This window comes from Schistocerca cancellata, chromosome 2 (genome assembly GCF_023864275.1).
Source record: "Schistocerca cancellata isolate TAMUIC-IGC-003103 chromosome 2, iqSchCanc2.1, whole genome shotgun sequence".
NCBI classification, from domain to species: domain Eukaryota; kingdom Metazoa; phylum Arthropoda; class Insecta; order Orthoptera; family Acrididae; genus Schistocerca; species Schistocerca cancellata.
The window spans coordinates 119,704,738-119,729,984 of NC_064627.1; positions in this window are offsets into that span (position 1 = coordinate 119,704,738).

Consider the following 25,247-nt stretch of genomic DNA (forward strand, 5'->3'; position numbering starts at 1 on the left):
AGAACGGCAATTGTAAAAAGAATTAACAAACATACTGTAAAACAGCGATGCAATAGCAAAAGTTAATTTACAAACACAGACTACTGATCACCAAACGGGTGAGACAAAATGATGGTAAACTTGGTAGCACAACGATTTAAATGTTCTGTAACACCAATAATGGCAATTACATAAAAAATTTATAAACATACAATAAAACAGCAAATACAATAATAAAACACAAGGGCCAGTCACATACGGCGCACCAGGAATCAACCTCTGATTAGGTCCGGCAAAACCACTTTCGCGAGAGATGGCATAGGCAGCCAAAGGTTGCATTCACTTCACAAGATGGTAACTTAAACTAGTGGCAGTCTAACGAATGACTAGTGATAATCTTGCTGAGGCTACCTGACGTCCAGTAAACCAAAGGTAAAGATGTAAAAATACGCCAAAGCCGGAACCGGCGGGCTGGACTCCACCCGCAGAGTACTTTGCTTAGAGCGCCCGGAACGAGAAAGGAATCACTACCACCAGAGTAGAAGGATCCCCAACCAACCTACAGTCAAGAAAGCTGTCAAAACTACACGCCTCACTGGGCAGCAGCGGCAAGGCGAGGAAACGTTCATTGACGTTACATACACTAACCCTCAGGGCAGGTAACTGGAAAAATACCGCTGGTTGAACTTAATAAATAGTAACAAACTGAACTCAATAAATAGTAATTAGAAGCCCAGGAAAGCTGATCAGATCCGCCTTCCCCAAGCACTCCACTCGCTGCTCTTCACCTCAGCAGCACTACGAGCAGCAACACGAAGTCACTGGAGAATCGCAAGATCTTACAGTAGTGGAGGTTTCTCTACTTGAATGCAAATGCACTCAGCTAAAAGCTTGCAGGATCCTGTTTACGAAGAGGTCGTGCACCCTCGTGACCACAGGCCTTTGATCCGGCAGTCCATGCACACCGACAGCTGTCCCGGCGTGTTCGAGCTCTGCGCGGACCTGGCTCCTCCTGGGTCCCCCTATCAAACTGCACACTGACACGACCCACAAGAACAACAACGCCGCTCCAAAGATAGGGCCACAGTTACTACATATCGATAACCGCCGCTGCTGCCACTAGCGGATAGGCAACGGTTGCGAAACCAAGTGGCGACACTCAACGCTAGAAGAAGACAAACAACCGCAAACATGTCAACTAAACGATACGGTCTGACCTCCAACAGAGGACAGAAAACTACAAACAGCATCAATGCGAGCCACAGCACAGCTTAAGGGGCTCCGGAAAGGCTCAAAATCATGAAAAGTTCAATTTTTACTTTTTTGCGTTTTCTGAATCTGCAGACCTTTTAATAGTATATAATTTATTCAATTCCGAAGACTACAACTATTTTTAATTTTTTTTTTTTTTGAAATGTGTTCTACATGGGCGTGACCCACTGTGGCGCTGTTAAACTGCTGTCAAATGGTGTTATTATTAATGTCCGTGTTCATCAGGTACATTTTAGTGATGTGAGATAAAGTATGTGTTGTGGCTAACCTGTGATGGCTCAATATATATCGCTGGTGTGACTGTCGATTGTTTCATGTTTATTTACTCTGTCGTTATCTCGAAAATATTCGTAATTAATTCTGTTTCTTGAGACTCTGTTTTGTTGAAGTATAATAATGAGTAAAAGTAAAGTTGCTGTTGCGACTTTCAATGATGGCAACATTGTAAGATGCAAGGTATTTAGAAATATGGGAATGAAGATAGGTTCTAACATGGTACGAGCGATGCTTGCTTTAGACAAGGAACGCCTTCGGGCTGCAGACAGGGCTGTAAAGAGTCTAGAAATACAAGCAAGAGTAAACAGGAGGAGGAACAAGAGGAAGCTGGAGGAGGAGTTTGCAGAGGATGAAGATAATCCATCCTATGGACCTGGAATGCACTAAAAAGTTAATCCAATCTTTGTCGCTCGATTCCCAAAACTTTTATTTTCTCATACTAATTACATGTTTTCTAAGGATCTTCCAAACATATTTGTTTCAAACTTTCAGTAAATGTTACACAGTACCTTCTGCATAATTTAACACAGCCTTTTTCCAAAAAACTGTATATTTTTGAATATATAAATAAAAAATTGCAAAAAAATGTTGTGAATTTTCATTACAATTGGAAAAAAATCATCTTTAATAACTGAACTAAAATTTTGTAAAATCCCTGTGTTAAGTTGTAGCCCATGTTCCAATAAATAATCTGTAAAAAGTTCAACTTCCTACCTCAAATACTTTGTGAGGAAAGATGTAATTTATAAGCGTTATTTTAACATTGCAAGTATAGGGCGTTCCGGAGCCCCTTAACCTCCCCCTCTCAAGGAGAAACCCGAGGGCGGGTGGGAGTGTTAGGATACCCAACTAGCTGGTTAACCAAGCTTAATTTGATTAAGGTGATCCCGCTATTGCTTAACGGCACGGTTGTCCTTAACCAGAAGATTAACTGGGCCTAAAATCCGCATAATCGTACACGAATTCAGAAAACAGGGAGTAAACTTACGAGGGTTGTTAACACGCACCTCCTTCCCAGGAAAATTACGGATATATACATGATCTCCCGGCTTACCCCTGAAGGCTCACCGTTTACGGTTATAACGATCAACTTGTTTGTTGTGGGCCCTGAGAATATTGCGCCTCGCACGATTCCAGTTTTCCTTGACGACCTGAGGGGTGATCTCCGCAGGATTTAGGTCTTTAGGTCTTTAGGGGGGAATTAACAGGATAAGCAAACATCAAGGAAACCGGAGTAGCCTTCATAATCTCATGGGTGGCGGTATTGAGGGCAAGGCTAAGCCAAGGGAGACTAGAATCCCACTTACTGGGAGAATTCTGATGTAAAATAATGTGTGCGGATTCAAGGTTACGAGTGACCCTTTCAGCAAAGGACCCCTGTGGATAAGACGGAGTGGTAGTTACATGCTTAACACCACTCTGAAAACAGAAGGCCTTGAAGGTTCAAAATGGCTCTGAGCACTATAGGACTCAACTTCTGAGGTCCCCTAGAACTTAGACCTACTTAAACCTAACTAACGTAAGGACATCACACACATCCATGCCCGAGGCAGGATTCGAACCTACGACCGTAGCGGTCTCGCAGTTGCAGACTGTAGCGCCTTAACCGCACGGCCACTGCGGCCGGCAAGGCCTTGAAGGGAGGCGAAAGAAAGGCCGGCGCATTATCACTAACGATTTGCTTATGGGGTCCAAAAACACTAAATACGTTAGTTAAATGCGCAATGGTGGAGACAGCAGTCACATTACGACTCGGAACAAGCCAGGTATACCTTGGAAATGAGTCGATAATAACTAATACATACCGATGACCTCTTTTGGAGCGAGGTCATGGCGCCACATAGTCAATATAGAGCTCGTCCATGGGGCAAAATTCACTCTCAGAACTAAGGAACCCCTCTTGAAGAGCGTTATTCGGTTGGGCCACACGACACAACTGACACCGAGAAACCATATCTCTAACGTCTCGGTCAACAGACGGCCACGTCAGATGCTCCTTAATCTTCTGCAAGGTCTTATAGGTTCCTAAATGCTCGCCAATCAACCGAGATCTGAAAATAATGGAGAACCGGGTGTATTGGGATGCTTGGTAGACTGATCTTGAACTCCTTGATACGTCCCACCCTTTTACACAAAATGCCTTTCCTGATAATGTATTCATCCAAATGCTCGCCCGCCGAAAGCCGTTTCTTAACCGGTCGCCAAGTGGGGTTCTGTTCCGGATGGTCGGCAATGTCACTAAACAAATGAGGAATACCGCCTAACACGACACAACTAAGACTGCCTTCCGTAGATTCTTGGGCGCCATCACTAGGTGGTCGTTCAGTAAACATGTGACTGAGGACGTCCGCGAGCGCATTCTCAGTGCCTCTAATGTGCTTAACCTCGAACTGAAACGCCGAATGCGTACCGCCCACCTCGCGATACGGCCAGTTTTACGCGGCCTGGCTAGCAACCAGCTTAAGGCTTGATTGTCGGTCTCTAGCTAAAATACTCTATGTTCGAGACAAAACCGGTACTTATCCAGCGTGAACAAGACGACCAGTGCCTCACATTCGTAAACAGAATATTTAAGCTCGGCGCTGGTTAACTGACGAGACGCGTATGCCACTGGCTGCCTTTGACCCTCGAACTCCTGGAGGTGGACTGCCGAAATTCCCGCATTTGATGCGATGGTTTGCACAATAAATTTCTTATTTAAATCAGACACTCCGAGAACGGGAGGATTTGCTGTAGCCTCCTTAATATGTTCGAACGCAGCTTCTTGAGCAGGTCCGCACTCAAAGCGCACCCGTTTTCGGCGCAGTTCATTTACAGCAGCCACCAACGCAAAATTAGGGACAAAATGCCTAAAATAATTCGCCATCCCTATGAACTTGGCAATCGCTTGCTTATCAGTGGGCGGCGGAAGGGCTCTCAAGGCCTTAGTCCGCTCCTGATCGATGCGAATACTCTCGCCTGATACGAGGTGACCTAGGAGGTATACCTGCTGCCTGGCCAATGCCACCTTGTTGGGTTCAACAGTCAAACCGGCCCCCTGGAACCTAGCAAAATCTTGCTGGATATGTTCCAAATGCTCTTGAAACGAACGAATATAAATTACCAAATCGTCCAGGAAATTGTAAACACAGACTAATTTCAAGTCTCCAAGAATATTAACCAGCAAACGAGTAAGGACGGCTGTGCCAGTGGCCAAACCAAAGGGGACCCCATCAAATTCAAACAAATTCCAATCAGTACAAATCGCTGTAACGTGTTTACATTCTTCGGCTAAGGGAATCTGATAATAGGTGTGATTCAGGTTAAGCACAGTAAACCAATTAGCCCAGGAAAACCAAGTAAAACAGTTATGAAGATCAGGTAAAGGAACCGATTCGAGGCCAACCTTCTTATTTAGGAGTCGATAGTCAACAACAGGCCGAAAGTCACGCCGCTGATCCTTAGGAACGAGGAATAACGAGAGGCATAAGAGATGTAGAACGCCTAATAACTCCCTGCTCAAGCATTTTGGAGATCTTTTCCCTTAGTATCTTCATCTTAGCCGGTGAGATGCGATATGCGGACTGCCTGACGGGAAAATGGTCAGAAAGGCGAATATGTTTGTCAAAAACATTAGTAACCCCTAGTCTATCACAGAGAAGCTCTGGGAACTTCTCCAACAAACCCCTTAGTTCAGAGGCCTGCCGGGCAGACAAGATGGGTGAGATCAAACTCACTAACCTTAGCATCAACAGTCAGCATTCCCACACCTCGACGTACCGTACGTTTAGTACTCTCACAGAACCCAAATTTCTGACCAGACGAGAACTTAAAGAGAAAGGTGTACCCTGAATAATCCAAGAGAAGACCAGTTTTACCGATAAAATCACATCACAAAATCAAATCGACCGGTAGCTCTTTAACCAAGTCCAAAGAGAAGGGCCACGAGAAATCCCCAACCGAGGTACTCCCTCGGACCCAACCATGCAGAGACGACACCTGCCCGATGGAAAACCGACATCTCTGCACCGAAGAAGCCACCAGCCTAAGTCTCGCAAGATGACCAAATTCAAGAAACCATTCCAAGCTCAGAAATGAAAAGGAGCTACCAGATTCCAAAAGGGCACTAATAGGTTCCCCACCTACTCGAGAACAAATATAAGGCAGTAGGGATAATGATCGAGCAGCGACAAGGGCACACCAGGTTTTAAAGGCTCGACCCCGGGGTTGCTGCCCAGCCGGGCGTCATATATTGGCTCTGGGTATCCGCGGCTGAGCGCAAGTACGAACTAATTGCCCTGCTCGTCCGCACCTGAAACAACGCCGCGATTCCCCTTTAGCAGACTAAGCTGAAGTTTGGTAATCCGGAGTTCCCCTCGGTGACGACGCCCACGGGCTGAGCCTTAACCTCGCGGTGTCTATCGTCCGAAAGCGGCAACGCGGATATCGCTGCAACGGCGGCACTAAGTTCTTCCCAAGTGGAGGGACGACCACGAAAAACAAAATGTGACTTATCCGCTGCTCGCATTCCCCTCAGGACGATTAAAACTAACTCCCGTTCTGGCAAGTCGACTAACAAGGCCAAACAGGCCGTCTTAACCCTTTCCACGTATTGATGCAACTCCTCCCTATCTTGCTGCATCTGCCAAATACAGCGAACTCCCGTGGGCAATCTTTCACTGATCGCAAGCTCCCTCAATTTCTGCAATGAAAACTCTTCTGCCATAGCTCTGGATATCAAGGTCCTCAATTCGCCTCTAGTTAAAGGATACAATAGAGACAAAATTACCTGACGCGAAATACCAAACGCATCAGCGTGTTGCTCAAGGCGAAGCAAAAACCATAACAACCTTTCAGTTTGCTCCAGTCGGTCTGTAACTAATTCTGTGACGTCTCGAAACAGATGCACTAGAGGATTAGGCAATTTAGCAAACGCCCCGACTAACCCCTCGTAGCCCATTAGGGCGGTATTCCCACGCTCTCTAGCGCACCGCCCGGAAGGTAACAAATCCTGTTCCCCATTCCTCTTCCCATCAAGCTCTAAGCATGAGACCTTAAACTGCAATTCGTTAACCAAGGACCCCATTTCAGCGATTGATTCCTTATCACAATCCTCTAATTTTAATGCCCTTAAGTCAGATATCCGTTTGGCTAAATGTATCAACTGTGCCCGCATCCTGTCTAACTGACTGCTCTCTAAAAAGCCGATATTGTCCTCAAGACTCCTAACAGTTTTAAACAAAAACTCAGTGGCTGCCTTTGTCTCACCCACAACATCCGGCGTGACGTCAACCGGCTGAAGAACGGTAGCACGCAAGCGGGCTGCTAAGTCCGGAACACAAACCTCAATAGTGTGGCGTCTTATCGGCAGCTCATAAATGAGGTGGTCCTCCCTCAATAGGCCAACCCCGGGGCACTGCCTGACCGCCATCACAGAGTTGATCACCTACAACAGAACCAAAAACACCAAAGGCAGAAATCATACAACAATAACAGAGTTTACCAAATCAACCAACAGCAACTGAAATGGCGATATTACAATCATAACCACGCTCTGCTACCAGTTGGAAACTGGTAGTCAGGGAAGGCAGTATTTGGTTACGATTGTGGAGGGGGCCGTAATCAGTTACTAATGGTTACTAATGGTTCCCTTTTGCAAATACACATATTTATTTTAAAACGGTAATTCCAGACTTAGCAATAAATAAAGATAATACCCGTTATTAATGAAGGAATACACAAAAGGTGTAATTAATAGTGCTTTCAGTGCATTACAATTCACTAAATGAGCATAAAATACAGGCACAGCAAATAATGTTTAAAAAAGCCAATGTCAGCCCAATTAGAATTTTAAAGCAAGTAATCACTGTCACGGCTGAAGGCCTTCAATGCCAAGGACGCCAATTATAAAAAAATTAACAAACCCACTGCAAAAAAGCGATGCAATAGCAAAGGTTAATTTACAAAAACAGGCAACTGATCACCAAACGGATGAGACAAAATGATGGTAAACTTGGTAGCACAACGATTTAAACGTGCTGTAACGCCATGAATGGCAATTATATAAAATAATTTAAAAAACATACAATAAAACACCAAATACAATAATAAAACAAAAGGGACAGCCACAGACGTTCCACCAGCAATCGACCTCTGAGTAGGTCCGGCAAAAACATTTTCGCGAGCGGTAAGATAGGCAGCCAAGAGCTGCATTCACTTCACAAGATGGAAACTCAGACTAGTGGCTGTCTAACGAATGACTAATGATAATCTTGCTGAGGCTATCTGACGTCCAATAAACCAAATGCAAAGATGTAAAAATACGCCAAAGCCAGAACCGGCGGTCTGGACTCCGCTGGCAGAATACTGTGCATAGAGCGCACGGAACGAGAGAGCAATCACTACCACCAGAGTAGAAGAATCACCAACCGACCTACAATCAAGAAAGCTGTCAAAACTACAGGCCTCACTGGACAGCAACGGCAAGGCGAGGAAACGTACACTCCCGTTACATACACTAACCTCCGTGGCAGGTAACTGGTGCGTTAGCGGCCACTAGGCCGAAAAAATAGCGCTGGTTGAACTTAACAAATAGTAACAAATTGAACGCAGTAAATAGTAATTACGAGGTGTGGCTAGAAAAAAACCGGACTAGTACTGGTGAAACAATAAAATGAATGCAATAAGGCTGAAAGTCGTGTGGCCTGTCACGTGACTCTCGCTCCGCCTACTGCTCGAGTTTCATCTGCCTCCTGCACTCAGTCTGCCCATGGCGTCTGTTTTAAGTAGTTGACGTTTTGTCTGTGCGTCGGAAAATGTTGAGTGTACAGAAAGAACAGCGTGTTAACATCAAATTTTGTTTCAAACTAGGAAAATCTGCAAATGAAACGTTTGTAATGTTACAACAAGTGTACGGCGATGATTGTTTATCGCGAACACAAGTGTTTGAGTGGTTTAAACGATTTAAAGATGGCCGCGAAGACACCAGTGATGACACTCGCACTGGCAGACCATTGTCAGCAAAAACTGATGCAAACATTGAAAAAATCGGTAAACTTGTTCGACAAGATCGCCGTTTAACAATCAGAGCAGTGTCTGAGTTAACAGGAGTTGACAAGGAAAGTGTTAGGCAGATTCTTCATGCAAGTTTCAACATGAACAAAGTGTGTTCAAAAATGGTTCCAAAGTGTCTCACAATTGAACAGAAGGAACGCCGGAGAATGATTTGTTCTGACATCCTGGAAAACATTGAAAGTGATCCCACCTTCTTACAAAATGTTATTACTTGCGATGAATCGTGGTTTTTTACTTACTATCCCGAAACTAAACGCCAATCGATGCATTGGAAAACTCCTGGTTCTCCACGACAAAAAAAAAAGCACGAATGTCAAAATCGAAATTCAAGGCAATGATGATTGTTTTTTTTTTTTTTTTTGACATCAAAGGGATTGTGCACATTGATTGGGTACCAGAGGGACAAACAGTGAATCAGCATTACTACATTAGCGTCCTGGCTACCCTACGTGAGCGAGTACGGCGAAAACGGAACGATTTGTGGAGAAAAAAGTCATGGATCTTTCATCAAGACAATGCCCCAGCTCACAGTGCGTTGTCAGTGAAGACGTTTTCCCATCTTACATCATCCACCCTACTCACCTGATTTGGCCCCCTGTGACTTTTTTCTTTTCCCTAAAGTCAAGTCAGCTTTGAAAGGAACTAGATTTGAGACTGTTGAAGCAGTAAAAAAAAAAAGCGACGGAAGTAATGTATGGACTTACCGAAAATGATCTGCAGCATTGCTATGAACACTGGAAAATTCGTATGGAGCGGTGTAGAGACCGAGGAGGAGAGTACATTGAAGGAGATAACATGAAATTGTAAATACACTCCTGGAAATTGAAATAAGAACACCGTGAATTCATTGTCCCAGGAAGGGGAAACTTTATTGACACATTCCTGGGGTCAGATACATCACATGATCACACTGACAGAACCACACGCACATAGACACAGGCAACAGAGCATGCACAATGTCGGCACTAGTACAGTGTATATCCACCTTTGGCAGCAATGCAGGCTGCTATTCTCCCATGGAGACGATCGTAGAGATGCTGGATGTAGTCCTGTGGAACGGCTTGCCATGCCATTTCCACCTGGCGCCTCAGTTGGACCAGCGTTCGTGCTGGACGTGCAGACCGCGTGAGACGACGCTTCATCCAGTCCCAAACATGCTCAATGGGGGACAGATCCGGAGATCTTGCTGGCCAGGGTAGTTGACTTACACCTTCTAGAGCACGTTGGGTGGCACGGGATACATGCGGACGTGCATTGTCCTGTTGGAACAGCAAGTTCCCTTGCCGGTCTAGGAATGGTAGAACGATGGGTTCGATGACGGTTTGGATGTACCGTGCACTATTCAGTGTCCCCTCGACGATCACCAGTGGTGTACGGCCAGTGTAGGAGATCGCTCCCCACACCATGATGCCGGGTGTTGGCCCTGTGTGCCTCGGTCGTATGCAGTCCTGATTGTGGCGCTCACCTGCACGGCGCCAAACACGCATACGATCATCATTGGCACCAAGGCAGAAGCGACTCTCATCGCTGAAGACGACACGTCTCCATTCGTCCCTCCATTCACGCCTGTCGCGACACCACTGGAGGCGGGCTGCACGATGTTGGGGCGTGAGCGGAAGACGGCCTAACGGTGTGCGGGACCGTAGCCCAGCTTCATGGAGACGGTTGCGAATGGTTCTCGCCGATACCCCAGGAGCAACAGTGTCCCTAATTTGCTGGGAAGTGGCGGTGCGGTCCCCTACGGCACTGCGTAGGATCCTACGGTCTTGGCGTGCATCCGTGCGTCGCTGCGGTCCGGTCCCAGGTCGACGGGCACGTGCACCTTCCGCCGACCACTGGCGACAACATCGATGTACTGTGGAGACCTCACGCCCCACGTGTTGAGGAATTCGGCGGTACGTCCACCCGGCCTCCCGCATGCCCACTATACGCCCTCGCTCAAAGTCCGTCAACTGCACATACGGTTCACGTCCACGCTGTCGCGGCATGCTACCAGTGTTAAAGACTGCGATGGAGCTCCGTATGCCACGGCAAACTGGCTGACACTGACGGCGGCGGTGCACAAATGCTGCGCAGCTAGCGCCATTCGACGGCCAACACCGCGGTTCCTGGTGTGTCCGCTGTGCCGTGCGTGTGATCATTGCTTGTACAGCCCTCTCGCAGTGTCCGGAGCAAGTATGGTGGGTCTGACACACCGGTGTCAATGTGTTCTTTTTTCCATTTCCAGGAGTGTAATTGTAAATAAATGTTTTTTTCTAGAAGCACCTCGTATAAGTCCAGGAAAGCTAATCAGATCCGCCTTCCATAAGCACTCCACTCGCTGCTTTTCGCCTCGGCAACACTACGAACAGCAACACAAACCCAAGTCACTGAAGAATTGCAAGATCTCACAATGGTGGAGGTTTCTCTACTTGAATCCAAATGCACTTAACTTAAAACTTGCAGAATCCGGTTTAAGACGAGGTCGTGCACCCTCGTGACCACAGGCCTTCGATCTGGCCGTCCATGCTGTCCGCCAATTATCCCGGCGTGTTCTCGTCCTGCGCACTCCTCGCTCCTGAGTCCCCCTACCGAACTGCCCACTGACACGATCTGGAAGAACAACAACGTCACCCCAAAGATAGGGTAACAGTTACTACATATCGACAAGCGCCGCTGCTGCCACTAGCGGACAGGCAACGCTTGCGAAACCAAGTGGCGCCAGTCAACACGAGAAGAAGACAAACAACCGCAACCATGTCAACTAAACGATACGGTCTGGGCTCCAGCAGGGGACAGAAACCTACAAACAGCACCAACGCGAGCCACAGAACGGCTCCATGTAGATATAACATGCAAGCAGAAGATTGAAGATAGAAGCAAGTGCAATCAAAGTTCATTTAACTGCACAGTAATTCACGAAAGTCAACGAAAAACGTTTAAATCCGAAAGGGCAGTTTTCCATTAGCAACCGTGATATAAACTTCGGTTTTAGGAATAATCACTGCGAAAAAACATGCAAAAAACCCTTAACACATGAATATAGCTATTAGCTACAGAAAATTGTTGTAGTTCATAGCCAGCTCAAACACCTTTAATCTTGGGTAATCATGCAAAATCAGTCACCGAAAACCACAGACAAATAAACTAAGTCCTTTACAAAGTTAGAGTCCGTAAGCAGCGCTCATGAAACTATTCCATGCTCAGTACAATTTTAAAGTCTTAACTCAAACACGGCTGCACGAACACACAGTCTCTCAATAAAATATTGCTATAGCCGGCTTATCCCGGGCACTTATTAAAGCGCCGGTAAATGGGGCGCTGCAACGTAAACGTAATTTCTAAAAGATTGCGTTATTTTATTGACGGCGTTGGTGTTGATCAAATTAACAAAACCACATGTGTGATACAGTCGTATGCTCACACAATGAACAACACATAAGACAATTCAAATTTGTCACAAAAATAGTTTCGTGAACAGCAAGACAATAAATACTTTTCCCCGTGGAGATTCTCCGATTTGCTCGCAGGCACACGCCAACCAGCGACCTCAAAACTCTCTGCAGCGCGAGCAGCCCACGATCAACTGCCAGTGTGGATTAATCATTGGAATATCGTTCGTGATCGTGATTGTCTGGCAAAATACAGTGTCAAAAAATGGTTCAAATGGCTCTGAGCACTATGCAACTTAACATCTATGGTCATCAGTCCCCTAGAACTAAGAACTACTTAAACCTAACTAACCTAAGGACAGCACACAACACCCAGCCATCACGAGGCAGAGAAAATCCCTGACCCCGCCGGGAATCGAACCCGGGAACCCGGGCGTGGGAAGCGAGAACGCTACCGCACGACTACGAGATGCGGGCAATACAGTGTCATTCGGGTTGCAGCGAGGCGGGTTTTAACTTTTCGTTCCTAAAATCAAGTCCCCCCCCCCGCTCCCGCTACGTTGGTAGATCTCATTCAGCCGATGAAAAGCAGTCTCGAAATAACACCGACTAAATACCTACCAAGCAAAGGCCACGTAAGTCTAGGTTGGAGACAGCATCGGTAAGCTCCTTAAATTTTGGGCGATCACGGTCTAAATAAACGTGCTTGAAACTGTTTTTAAGTTCAACTAACTAGATTTTATTGCCTCCAGAACATGTAAATGGCTATCAAGTCCGCTTTTACTGTTAAACTAATGTTCGTCTAGTCGATGACTGTTCAGGTTACAAGTTCTCCACACGAAAATTAGAATTTCATTCGTGTGAAACAAATAATTTTTGTGTTCCATAGAGACTGATGCGAGTTATTACATCAAGTTGTTCAGGGGACTTCTTATAAAGAAGTCCTCACCCAAATATTTGGTGGCATCTACGAACACGCCCGTGGAGTTTCAAGCACGACCAGAAAGTTCACACGCCAATAACTTCAATATTTAAACTTTCATTAAAACGTTCAAAACTAAAGTCGCTTTACAATTATGATAAGAGAACCCACAGAATGCAAGATGTTCTTCATCTTAATAAAAATATGAGTGGCGAGGTTCCACATAGATCTGCACAATAATGCGGTTCCCGAGCTACTCCTGGAGATACAGAACTGCATAACAACGCAGGACACAAAGTGCTGTAAATTCTTAATATCTATGGGCTGATGATTTAGGTTCAAATGGTTCAAATGGCTCTGAGCACTATGGGACTCAACTGCTGAGGTCATAAGTCCCCTAGAACTTAGAACTACTTAAACCTAACTAACCTAAGGACATCACAGTCATCCATGCCCGAGGCAGGATTCGAACCTGCGACCGTAGCGGTCACGCGGGATGATTTAGGCAGCCAATCAGAATAGCTCCAGCCCTCTAAAACTAGCGGTAATCCCTGAATCATCCAATAGAATCACAGAAAGCAATTTATAAAAGAAACTATTCACGAAACCAAATTTAATTTAAATAAAACAAAATAAGAATTATCCCCAGAAGTATTAATTGATTTCTCTTATGGCTGCTTTTGTACACAAGGATGCGCGCTACAACACAAGAATTTTCCAGTGCATAAATTCCATACAGCTTTTAATAAAAGATAACATTCACTTTCTACATATGCTCTCCGTAGACTTTCCCATTCTCTCCACATCATCCGTACAATAAAACATAAATAAATAATGATTTAGAAAGTGGTCAAAATGACATCAGCAATCTTTTGTAACGAAATGAAATAAATCCTGGAAAAAATTAACTTCTATGAACTGAACCCTTTTAGTATAGTAGTACAAGTTTCATCTGCTATTATAAATAAATACTTTACTGTCCTTAGGATAGTTCTGTAACAGCAGAAAAGTTATTACACATTTTAGGTAAAACTTTGTCTCGAAAAGTATTGAAGATACGGACCTTAATTTTTTGCGCTATATAAAAAGAAATCTCTCCACTTGGCTACGTGAAAAGACCCATTCCAAGACCGCTTGCTTCCCTGCAAGGTGTAAAGACTCAGAATAATTTTCTACTTTACAGAGAGGCTCACATCTTTTCTTATTTTATAGATGTTATAGTCTGATTCTTTTAATATGTATGTCCCAATGAGTATATTAATCACGGATTCTTTGCTCTCTTGCACAGTCTTATTTGGTACCTGGCATAATTAATTTATGGTGCTGAAGTTATAGGTTTTGGCGTACAAGCCGAGGGCAGCGCTATGGTTGTCGGTTCACACATACATCGTGATCTCCGGCAGGCAAAGCATTCGCCGTCATGCGTGGTCCAGGGTATCCGGCAACAGGGCAATCCCACGGCCAATCGGAGCGCATGGCGCCAAGTTCCCGTAGTTTAAATATTGTGCGTTGTCAACATACGCAACGTTAGTAATTTTGGTTCTTACTGGCGCAGGTATCCAGTGTTAAAATTTCGTGGCACAATTTTTGTCCACTGTGTATAATATTTAAATACTATGACCGAAGAAATGCTGCTAAAGCGCTGTAAGCATTTAGAATTTATTTTAACTGATGGTGATACTGTTGACATTACAGGGGTGAATTAACAGAGGAAATGTCTGCAGTGTTTTTTAGACGAGAAAGAAAGCCTCAGCAATGTACTCACTTTAATTATGAAGTTAAATTTTGCCCCGCATTGTATTAGTTCTTTAAGAATATTGTTAACGACACCAATAACTGTAGCAAATGGTGAAAGGGGTATCTCTAAGCTAAAATTAATTAAAAACTTTTTCACATTCGACTGCAGAAAATCGTCTTAATTGTTGGCCCTTTTGGCAAATGAGCATGAAACTTCTGATAAACTAAATTTAAAAGATTTAGTAAGAAAACTTGCAGAATGAAAGTAAGAAAAAAATCTTTTTGTGATTAGTTGATGTTACCTTGTTTTATTTTCAAAATAATGCCATTTTAAAATGTAAAAGTTGTACGGTTAACAGTTTTATACCATTAACTTACTTCTATCATTTCGTACTGCTTGAATATCAAATGGTATACTACATGGTTCTTTCTAAAAATATGCGTTTATTAAAATTTAAGAAAAATTATTAGATTGTCAGTGACATTAAAAAATTGTATATATATTTGATTGTCATTGGCAATAAGTAAACATACAGGGTGGCTCATTGATAGCGACTGGGCCAAATATCTCACGAAATTAGTATCAAACGAAAAAAATAAGAATAACAAATCTGCTCGCTCGTGACTGGGGAAAACATATGGTGCTATGGATGGTCCATTATATGGCGCTGCCATAAGTCAAACTGATAGAAACTTCATTTTTTAAAATAGGTACCCCAATTTTTATTGCATATTCGCACTGTACGTAAATAAATTGGAATGTTTGATTTGGAACATTTGTTTCGCTTTGTGATGGATCACGCTGTAATATTCTCACAAATGTAGCAACGCACCCGATAACACTGTGTGCAATTCATTACTTAAATTAGGTATTATAATACGCTTGTCCAGTCATAGTAATCACGCGGAAGACATAATTTTGTTAAAATGGAACGTTCAACAGCCGCAGGGAAGGTAGATATTTTGTTTGTTAATGGCTATTGTAATCAAACTTCCCAACAAGCTTGTGTTTTGTATGTTGATCGTTATCCTGACAGACAGCACCCAAGTGTCCGGTCGTTTCGTCGGGTAGTTAATGTACCTGGAGAAACCGGAAGTGTTCAGCCAAAGAAGAAGATGCAACCAACAACTGCATCAAATAAAGATGCACAAACAGGTTTTTTAGCTGCAGTTGAGGCTATTCCGCACATCAGTAGCAGACAAATTGAGCGGGAATCGGGAATTTCAAAAATGTCGGTTTTGAGAATTACCATATTTCTAAGCACGAGGAATTGCATGGCGATTATTTTGAACGTCTTATAAATTTTTGCCACTAGGCACACAATAAATTACGAGACGATAACGATTTTTTTTCAAGAGTTCTGTTTGGTGACAAAGTGTCATTCACAAACATAGGTAACGTAAACCGGCATAATACGCACTATTGGGCAACGGAAAATCCCCAATGGCTGCTACAAGTGGAACATCAGCGATCCTGGCGGGTTAATGTATGGTATGGAATTATTGGAGGACATCTAATTGGCCCTTATTTTATCGATGACAATGTAAATATTGCTATGTATGCCGGTTTCTTAATTAATGATTTACCGATTCTACTATAAGATGTTTTACTGCATGACAGTATGGCGCTGTACTTTCAACATGATGGATGTCCGGCACTTCGCACGCGTGCAGTTGAAGCTTTATTAAATAGGACATTAAATGACAGGTGGATTGGTCGTAGAAGTACCATACCATGGCATGCACGTTCACCGGACCTTACGTCTCGGGACTTCTTTCTTTGGGGAAAAGTGAAAGATATTTGTTATCGTGATCCAACGACAACGCCTGAAAACATGCGTCACCGCATTGTCAATGTTTGTGCGACAATTACTGAAGGCGATCTACTCGCTGTTGAGAGGAATTTCGTTACGCGTATTGCGAAATGCATTGAAGCTGAAAGACATCATTTTGAACATTTATTACATTAATGAGGTTATTATGGTTGCTCACACTAGTAAGAGCATGCGTTCCCATAATTTATGATAAGGCCACAAAAGTAAATGTATCACACTGTAACAAGAGAAATTAAGTCCAAGCTAACTACTTTTGTGTTTTAATTTTAAAAACCAAAATGGGTGACGCATATTGTAAGTGTTGATAATTACAGCGCCATCCATCACAAAGCGAAATAAATGTTGCAAATCAAACATTCATATTTATTTACGTACTATGTAATAAAAACAGGTGGGCCAAAAAAAATGCAGTTTCTATCAGTTTGGCCTATGGCAGCGCCATCTATTGGGCCATTCATAGCTCCATCTGTTTTCCCCCGTCGCGCTCTAACAGATTTGTTCTTCTTATTTTTTCGTTTGATGCTAATTTCGTGAGGTATTTGGCCTGGTCACTATTAATGGACCACCCTGTGAAAATCAAATATATATATGTACAGTGTGGTCCGTTAATAATGACCAGGCCTAATATCTCATGTAAAATATATATATAGGGTGGTCGAAAATTCCCGTTACAAACTTCTAGGACTTGTAGCGGGGAGCGAGTACGTAATATTTTGATTAGGAACACACGTCCGGAAACGTACTGTTTTCGTGCTACAGACGTTTGAAAACATGTTTGCTGGGTAGGTTGCAACAGGATAGTCATACTGATGGGTGCTAACGTCATATCGGCTGATGTCTTTTGACATCCTATCCTACCTCACTGACCTGGTTGAGCGTCATTCACGCGTCTGTTAGTGATGGAGCAACATGGTTGAGTACACGTTTGCAGAAAACACCGACATGATCTTCCTGAATGGCGAAGCTCACAGCAATGCTCGTCGTTTTTATCAAGATAGTTCTCCCCATCTTCAGACTACATCGCGTAACCTTATCTCCACAATCACGCAGCGGTTTCGAGAAAGGGTATCTTCACCAGCAGCAGGAGTGACTGTTATCAAGATAGTTCTCCACAACTTCAGACTACATCGCGTACCCTTTTCTCCACAATCACGCAGCGATTTCGAGAAAGGGTATCTTTATAAGCTGCAGGAGTGACTGTGGGCTCCAGGGAGGCCCTGCAGGCCCGAACTGGAAGAGGCGTTAGTGCATCACGTTGATGAGAACCCGTCAACAAGTACACGAGCAGTATCATTGTCTGTTAATGAGTGGAACTGTTAAACATGTGATTTACTGGATCACGCCCAGTCAACTACTTATAAAAATGGTCGCATCAACATGTTTTCAAATGGTTGTAGCACTGAAATGGTGCGTTTCTGAACATGGTTCCGTATTCAAAATATTATGTATATATTTGATCTTTAATACATATATATATATATATACAATAAAGATCAAATAATTTTGCAAGTTTTTAGAAAGAAACATATAGCATAACATAGATAGTCAAGGAGCATGAGATGGTAGAAATAACGTAATGATATACAAATTGTTATACACATATATATTTAGGGGCGGCAATTTGGTTTTTGTACGGGTCGACGTAATCACTAGAGCGAAGCCCGACACCTGTCAATATTTTGTGATGTCAACTGCCTGCAGGCAAGATATCTGGGACGACAATAAAGCAATCACAGTTGCAACAGCCAGAAACACCGCCCACACCACGAGTAGCTCACCTGGCGACCAGATTCGACCTGTAGCTGGCTCATTTCCCTGACTTACTGCTGTGCCCGTTACGCCGTGCGAGCAGGCTTGCCCGCGATACAGATATCACCGCCGAATCGCACACTGCTACGGTGCGCACTCTGTTGCGGGGTTCCGGCAGCGAGGTCCGGAGACGCGTGCACACTGTCGCTGCTGATGACGCCGCTGCGGCCGCGTCGGAAACGGCTTTCGCCAGCGGCGCGATTAATGGCCGTGACGCGGCCGACAGCGCACAGATTGAAGAGCGGCGGCCGCAGGAAGCGACGCTCCGCCGGCCCTGCTATCACCGCCGCCGGACACGCAACGCGGGGCCCGGGCAGTACCTCACGTGCGGCTGCCGCCTCGATGTGCACGCCGCAGCTCCACCGACCACAGCACCTCCCACACGCGACAAGCGCAGACTTCACAGGGCTCTCTGACTTCACTACTGTGCCGCTGTATCGGCATCGTAACTCCACTATAAAACTGCTAGGGTGCTAAAAGGAAAACTAGATAAGAAAATCGCACAACGTGACCGTACTTGCCGTGTAGAAATATTTTTGTCAGACGTCACATTGGGGAGTGATCAGCTGATCAGCTGATTCAAATGCCCCTGCCTGTTGGGTTTATGCAGCTAGCAGCACCTCCAAAAACCACGCGAGAGATATTCTCTCACTTGCTACATACAAACTATTAGTCCTACAGAAGAAATGACTGACTTCTTTTTTGATAACTAAATGAAGGCTTTCACAACCGGATGGCATTACAGCTGGCAGACCTTTTCGTTTACAGGCCATGGTCCACGAAAGTCTTCTGTTCCTAGCGTTTCGTTCAGAACTACACTGGACATCTTCAGAGGCGTTACTTCTCCTTTGAGTCTTGCCAACTGACTGGTCAGATCTCTGAGAGCGACGTATATACTACAGAAAAAGGGGCGTGGCTGGCGTTACGTGTGATAAGACCTTTTCTGTGGGATATTTAATGTACTTAAAATTTTGTGATGGGTACGTGTTTGTTGGAAGCCACAGTTTTCGTGTTATTCTAGAAAAACCCGTTTGGAGGTAAATTCGAAAACAATAACGTCAGCAACCCACAACACATTCAAAAACCACGCGGGGGATTTTCATATTCTTTCGCTTGCTATGTACAAGCTGCTGGTCCTACAGAAGAAATGAACGAGGTATTTTTTTTTTAGGATATTTAATACACTTAAAACTTTGTAGTTGGATACATTTTTGCTTAAGACCATAGTTTAATTACATTAAATTTCCTACAAAAAATATCCAACTTTTTTGTAGGATTAACAGTTTGCACATAATGAGCAAAAGAATATGAAAATCTTGCATGTGGGTTTTGTAGATGTTGCAGGTTGCATAATAGGACAGCGACAGCTGAGTCCTCCTGTATATTATGTAGCTTTTGTTGCGTCTCAGAAACCAGATCTTCCTCTGCAGCCCTCCATCCCCATCATCTCTTCTTCCACAATGGGGAAGTTAAGTACTGTAGGCAGTGGGCGCGACCACTTCTGACACCAAATCTGTAGGCGCCCCGGTGGTCCCGGTCGCCTACGGTGGACTGGATGGCCGAGTGGTGACCTCTCCAGTTGTCAGGATGCTAGGAAATGACTGTGGATGCGTCAGAAACGCCAAAGAAACATTACTAATTCATAACACCTTTATTCCTGCCGAGTACAATGTGGCTTGGTGATATCAACGACCTTTCCGAGTCCTCGCTGACTCGTAGCGATGACACCAGCGTTCTGGCACTGCAGTCCGGAACCGCGGGACTGCTACGGTCGCAGGTTCGAATCCTGCCTCGGGCATGGGTGTGTGTGATGTCCTTAGGTTAGTTAGGTTTAAGTAGTTCTAAGTTCTAGGGGACTTATGACCTAAGATGTTGAGTCCCATAGTGCTCAGAGCCATTTGAACCATTTTGATGACACCAGCTCCGGGCCGCATAGTCTTGCTAGCTCAGCGCCGCGTCCTGTGAAGTAGCGGCGGAATGTCCTTACTTCGGCTGCACGTGGCTGGCGGCGTCCGGCTGGCCGACCGGCCCGGCGGCGGGCAGCAAGCTGTTGCGCGTAGAGGCTCCGGGTTGGAGTCCTGACGCTGTCGGCACGAGAAGCGCGCTCGTAGTGCGGAGTGTACTCTATCCCACCCCGTCTTCTTTCCTGCTCCTTCTGGTGGGTAGTCTGCGGTAGACGGGAGGAACGGGCTGCAGTCCCGCAGCGTCGTCGGCTCACCCAGTTCTGACGGCAGATGCACAGGGCCTAGGCCCCGCACGGTCTCGACGACAGCTCACTGATGTGCTCATCATTGGCGGCGAGCGAGTCTGCCGCGATGTCTGCTAATCCTGGGTTCATTGACAGTGGCAGCAGAGAGGACCAGAGCTGGTACTGTCCCCTCACGTCAGCTGCTGGACGGGCCACCCTTACTGCAACATCTCCTTAATAAAGATTAACATGTCGATCCCCGAGCTGAGCGCTACGCAGCGTCCCAGTACACATCTAACTGCAAGTCTGACTGCGAGTGCATTGTTGCTATCAAAGCTGGCGTATTTAAAGGAAGCACGATGCGACGTCCTGACGTCATGCTCGTTTGTAATGAACGCATTCGTTCCACCTATACTGCTGATTCATCTGTCGTACTCGCCCTTTAGATGTTCTTGCGACGGAGTTACGTGTTGTTATGGCAGACTTACGCGAAGTTGTGAAATGCAGTACAGCTGACGCTTGCACTCTACGAAAGTCTCCGTCTTACACAAACCCACGTGCTAAGCAATTCTCCCTCGCCTGTTGTGTGTAACCAGGCCATTGCCCCTGCGTGACGACACATTCCGATATATGCGCAATCCTCCTACCTCTTGGCTAACGTACTGCCTCTGGCTCTCGGCATAGGCAATGAAACTTTGACAATATTCCACGTTTCCAACTCTTTACTATTCCGCGACACTACAGTGCTTTAAAGTCCATTAAAAGTGCAACACCAGGAAGGATAACCTTGGTAACCTGGCAATATGAAAGCCCGCCAGATGGTATGGAACTCGATTCCAGCTGCTATACTGGACTTCTAAATATGCGAACGCAAGCGTCGCCATAGTGCAACAGTGGACTCATTGTGCTGCGGGGCCACCGAATCTTGTCATTTAGTCTTCTCGGTGATACTATAAGTCAAGTTATGCTGCAGCTCTGCCTTCAGTTGTGTATATGTAGCGCTCTCGCACCAGACACGTAACATACTGGGGTATCTGGTTTCAGATTTCGATATATTTTTGGTTTTCACTTTCAGGATTTTTCATTAAGATCTTGTTGTTTCTGCTGTGCTGTGCTGACTCCGTTGTCGATTTCCCTCTTGTTGTTTGCCCTCCTGTTCACACTCGATGACCCACTGTTGTTGATTCCTAGCCAATCGGTACAGTCTCAGAAGTTTTTATTGGGTCGTCCGCTGTCGAATCTTGGCCACAGGTTAGCAGCGTACCGCGGACGTTAAGACAGTGCAACTCCTGGAATAGCAAAAGCAACAGCTTCTGCTACAGCAGCAACTGCAACAGCAGTTTGAAAAACGTTTCTAGCAACGGCAACAACAACAGCAGCAAGAAAATGAGTTTCTCCATCAGGAAATTCAACTTCAGAAGGAGCAGCTGCAGATACAGGATGCTCACCCAATCATGTGGTAGACACTTCCTAGGTGGAGAGTTGTCCACCCGCAGTTCTGTGTTTTAATTATGTCAGGATTTGGACACGTATTTACATATGTTGCAGCAGCAAAAAATGGTTCAAATGGCTCTGAGCACTATGGGACTCAACATCTTAGGTCATAAGTCCCCTAGAATTAGAACTACTTAAACATAACTAACTTAAGGACATCACATACACCCATGCCCGAGGCAGGATTCGAACCTGCGACCGTAGCAGTCCCGCGGTTCCGGACTGCAGCGCCAGAACCGCACGGCCACCGCGGCAGGCTTGCAGCAGCACTTCACTGCCTTTCAAGTTGCTGATGACGTTCTCCAGGGATTGTCCTCCAGTTCTAGGGCTTTCCCAGAGACATTTTGTCTCCTCTTTCGAATGCTGTTGTTCTTACACTCGAGAAGATTTGCAAGTTACTTTCGACTTATTACTCGCAACGATTCCATATGGTCACTTTGTAACTCGAGTTTCATCAGTACCACAAGCAAACTGGTCATTCGTATTGTTCTTAGGTAACTGAATTGCAAATGTTAAGTAGCCATTCCGATTTCACTTGTGGAAACCTCCTTTGTATACTCTTTAATACAACATGTAGTGATCCAATTGACTCCCGATCCAGAAGCGTGCACATCTGCTCTTAAGCTCAACAACCCAACTTTGGAAGTTATTTGGATAATGTCGAACTGCTTCGATATTTCGCGGGTAACAAATGAGAGTCTCATGGCTCTACCACATGTAGTAACGGTGCGAAATACTCGTAAACCATTCCTCAGGCGTCGGCATCGTGATTCGTCGATTTTAAATGTGACGATGGCTCCTTAATAGTTACTGTTTATCAATCTCCCAATTGCAAACACATCCCTTCAGTGTGTACAGCGGCGTTCTTCCGTCATGTACAGACTGCTTTACAGCAACCTCGCTTGCAGATTGTCTTGATGACTGGGTATACTGCAACTGCTGTGGAAAAGATAGTCATCTCCGAAGTGTCAATCATAAACCATCAGGACAATCGATTCTCCCCTTTCGTCAAGCAAAGGCGAAAAAAGACGTCCGTTTCCTAGTTAACACAGAAGCTACCGTTCCTTGGCGTACCTAAAAACATACGCTCCTCTATACTCTCCAGAATCAGTCCCTCCTTCCTGTACGTTAGTCGCATATGGTGATAGTTAATTTCCTCTGTGGTGTCAATTCACAATCATCATCGCCTACAGAACCGTCGCAGGTCTCACAACTCTGCTTGCTGAAAACATTTCTGGCCTTGATCCGAACTCTTCTTCAATGACGGCTTTCACATCTTCTCTGGCACAGTTTCCTTCGAGGATTTCGACGACCTTTGTGCCGCCATCGCACCTATTTTCGAGCCTGGTCTGGGAAGAGTCACAGATATCCAGGATATATGAGCAAGGAAACATGAGCCTCCGTACTGACACAGTACCCCATTCCTGCTGGGCGTTGTCCATTCCAGTCTCCCTACAGACACATCTTAAGTAGGAGCTCGATCTGCTTCACTAGGCTGCGGGGATTGAATCTCTTAACACCATCACTTGGCTCGCACATCTGGTAGTGGTCTCCGTTATGCAGACACATGAAATTAACAGTCAGTGTCCAGGTACAAGTGTATACCATGTAGCATGTCCACATCTACATCTACATTTATACTCCACAAACCACCCAACGGTGTGTGGAGGAGGGGCACTTTACGTGCCACTGTCATTACCTCCCTTTCCTGTTCCAGTCGCGTATGGTTCGCGGGAAGAACGACTGCCGGAAAGCCTCCGTGCGCGCTCGAATCTCTCTAATTTTACATTCGTGATCTCCTCGGGAGGTATAAGTAGGGGGAAGCAATATATTCGATACCTCATCAAGAAACGCCCCCTCTCAAAACCTGGACAGCAAGCTACACCGAGGGGCAGAGCGCCTCTCTTGCAGTCTGCCACTTGAGTTTGCTAAACATCTCCGTAACGATATCACGCTTACCAAATAACCCTGTGACGAAACGCGCCGCTCTTCTTTGGATCTTCTCTATCTCCTCTGTCAACCCGTCCTGGTACGGATCCCACACTGATGAACAATACTTGCGTAGACGAGCATTGTCCTGTTGAGAAATGACACCATGATACTGTCGTTTGGAAAGGAACACATGAGCACTCAGGGCGCCAGTGTTTTACCGTCTGAGATCCGCCCAATCCTACCAGACGTGGCCTGAAGTCACACCCGACGGCTCCCCACACCGTACAGCCAGCAATAACAGCGTTGAGCCTTTCCAAAACGTTTGAAGAATGCGACCTTTCACCAGCTCGCCGCCATTCTCGGTGACGATGGTCATCTGAAGTAATGTAAACCCCGTTTCATCGATAAACACAATTCGACGTGATTCATGAGCAGTCCATGGTTCGTGGTCGCGACACCATTCCAGTCGCAGTCGTTGGTGTTGCTGTGTTACAGGCAACATACGTGTGGAACGTTAATTCCGTAGTCTGGCCGCTGCTATTCTCCAACCAGTGGTGTTGGAGGACTCAGATTTATCCCGAGACTATGATCACAAACTTGTAGGACTTCAGACTACAGGTTTCGGGCAACAATGACCATCTTCAGATCTGGTTTATAAAGCAGACAAGTTTATGACCACAGACGTGGAATAAAAGAAATTTACTTTACGTTTTCGGGTCGCTGTTCCATTCGCAAACATTTCGTAGTTTGTGATTACACCGAGAGTCAGTTACTTGCCTCGGATGGCAGGTGCGGCTGTGAGGGGGTTACGATATGATTGGCGAGTAATACAGCGACGCTCGCTTGTGCTGTACAGACGTAGTCGACGGGAATGATCGAGGGGAGCCTTGAGTATGTCGGCCTTCACGTTCCCAAGCAGTCCAAAACTGGGACACTGTGTGTTGTGGGTTGGCAGGAGAGCCAATACCGGGTTACTAGAGGAAGCCGAAAGGCACGCGTTTTAGCTCACGCAGGCTGGTGTGAGGTCTGGAACAGGACAAGGAAATTAGAATTTAGAAAAACGGACGTAGCTGGTGGAATACTTAACTTTAATCCATAACTGGTGAACGTCGCTCTTGACTGTATGTTATTCACAATATCTATAGTAACTGAACATGGCGCCTTGCTAGGTCGTAGCAAATGACGTAGCTGAAGGCTATGCTAACTATCGTCTCGGCAAATGAGAGCGTATTTTGTCAGTGAACCAACTGGGGCGAGTGCTAGGAAGTCTCTCTAGACCTGCCGTGTGGCAGCGCTCGGTCTGCAATCACTGCTAGTGGCGACACGCGGGTCCGACGTATACTAACGGACCGCGGCTGATTTAAAGGCTACCACCTAGC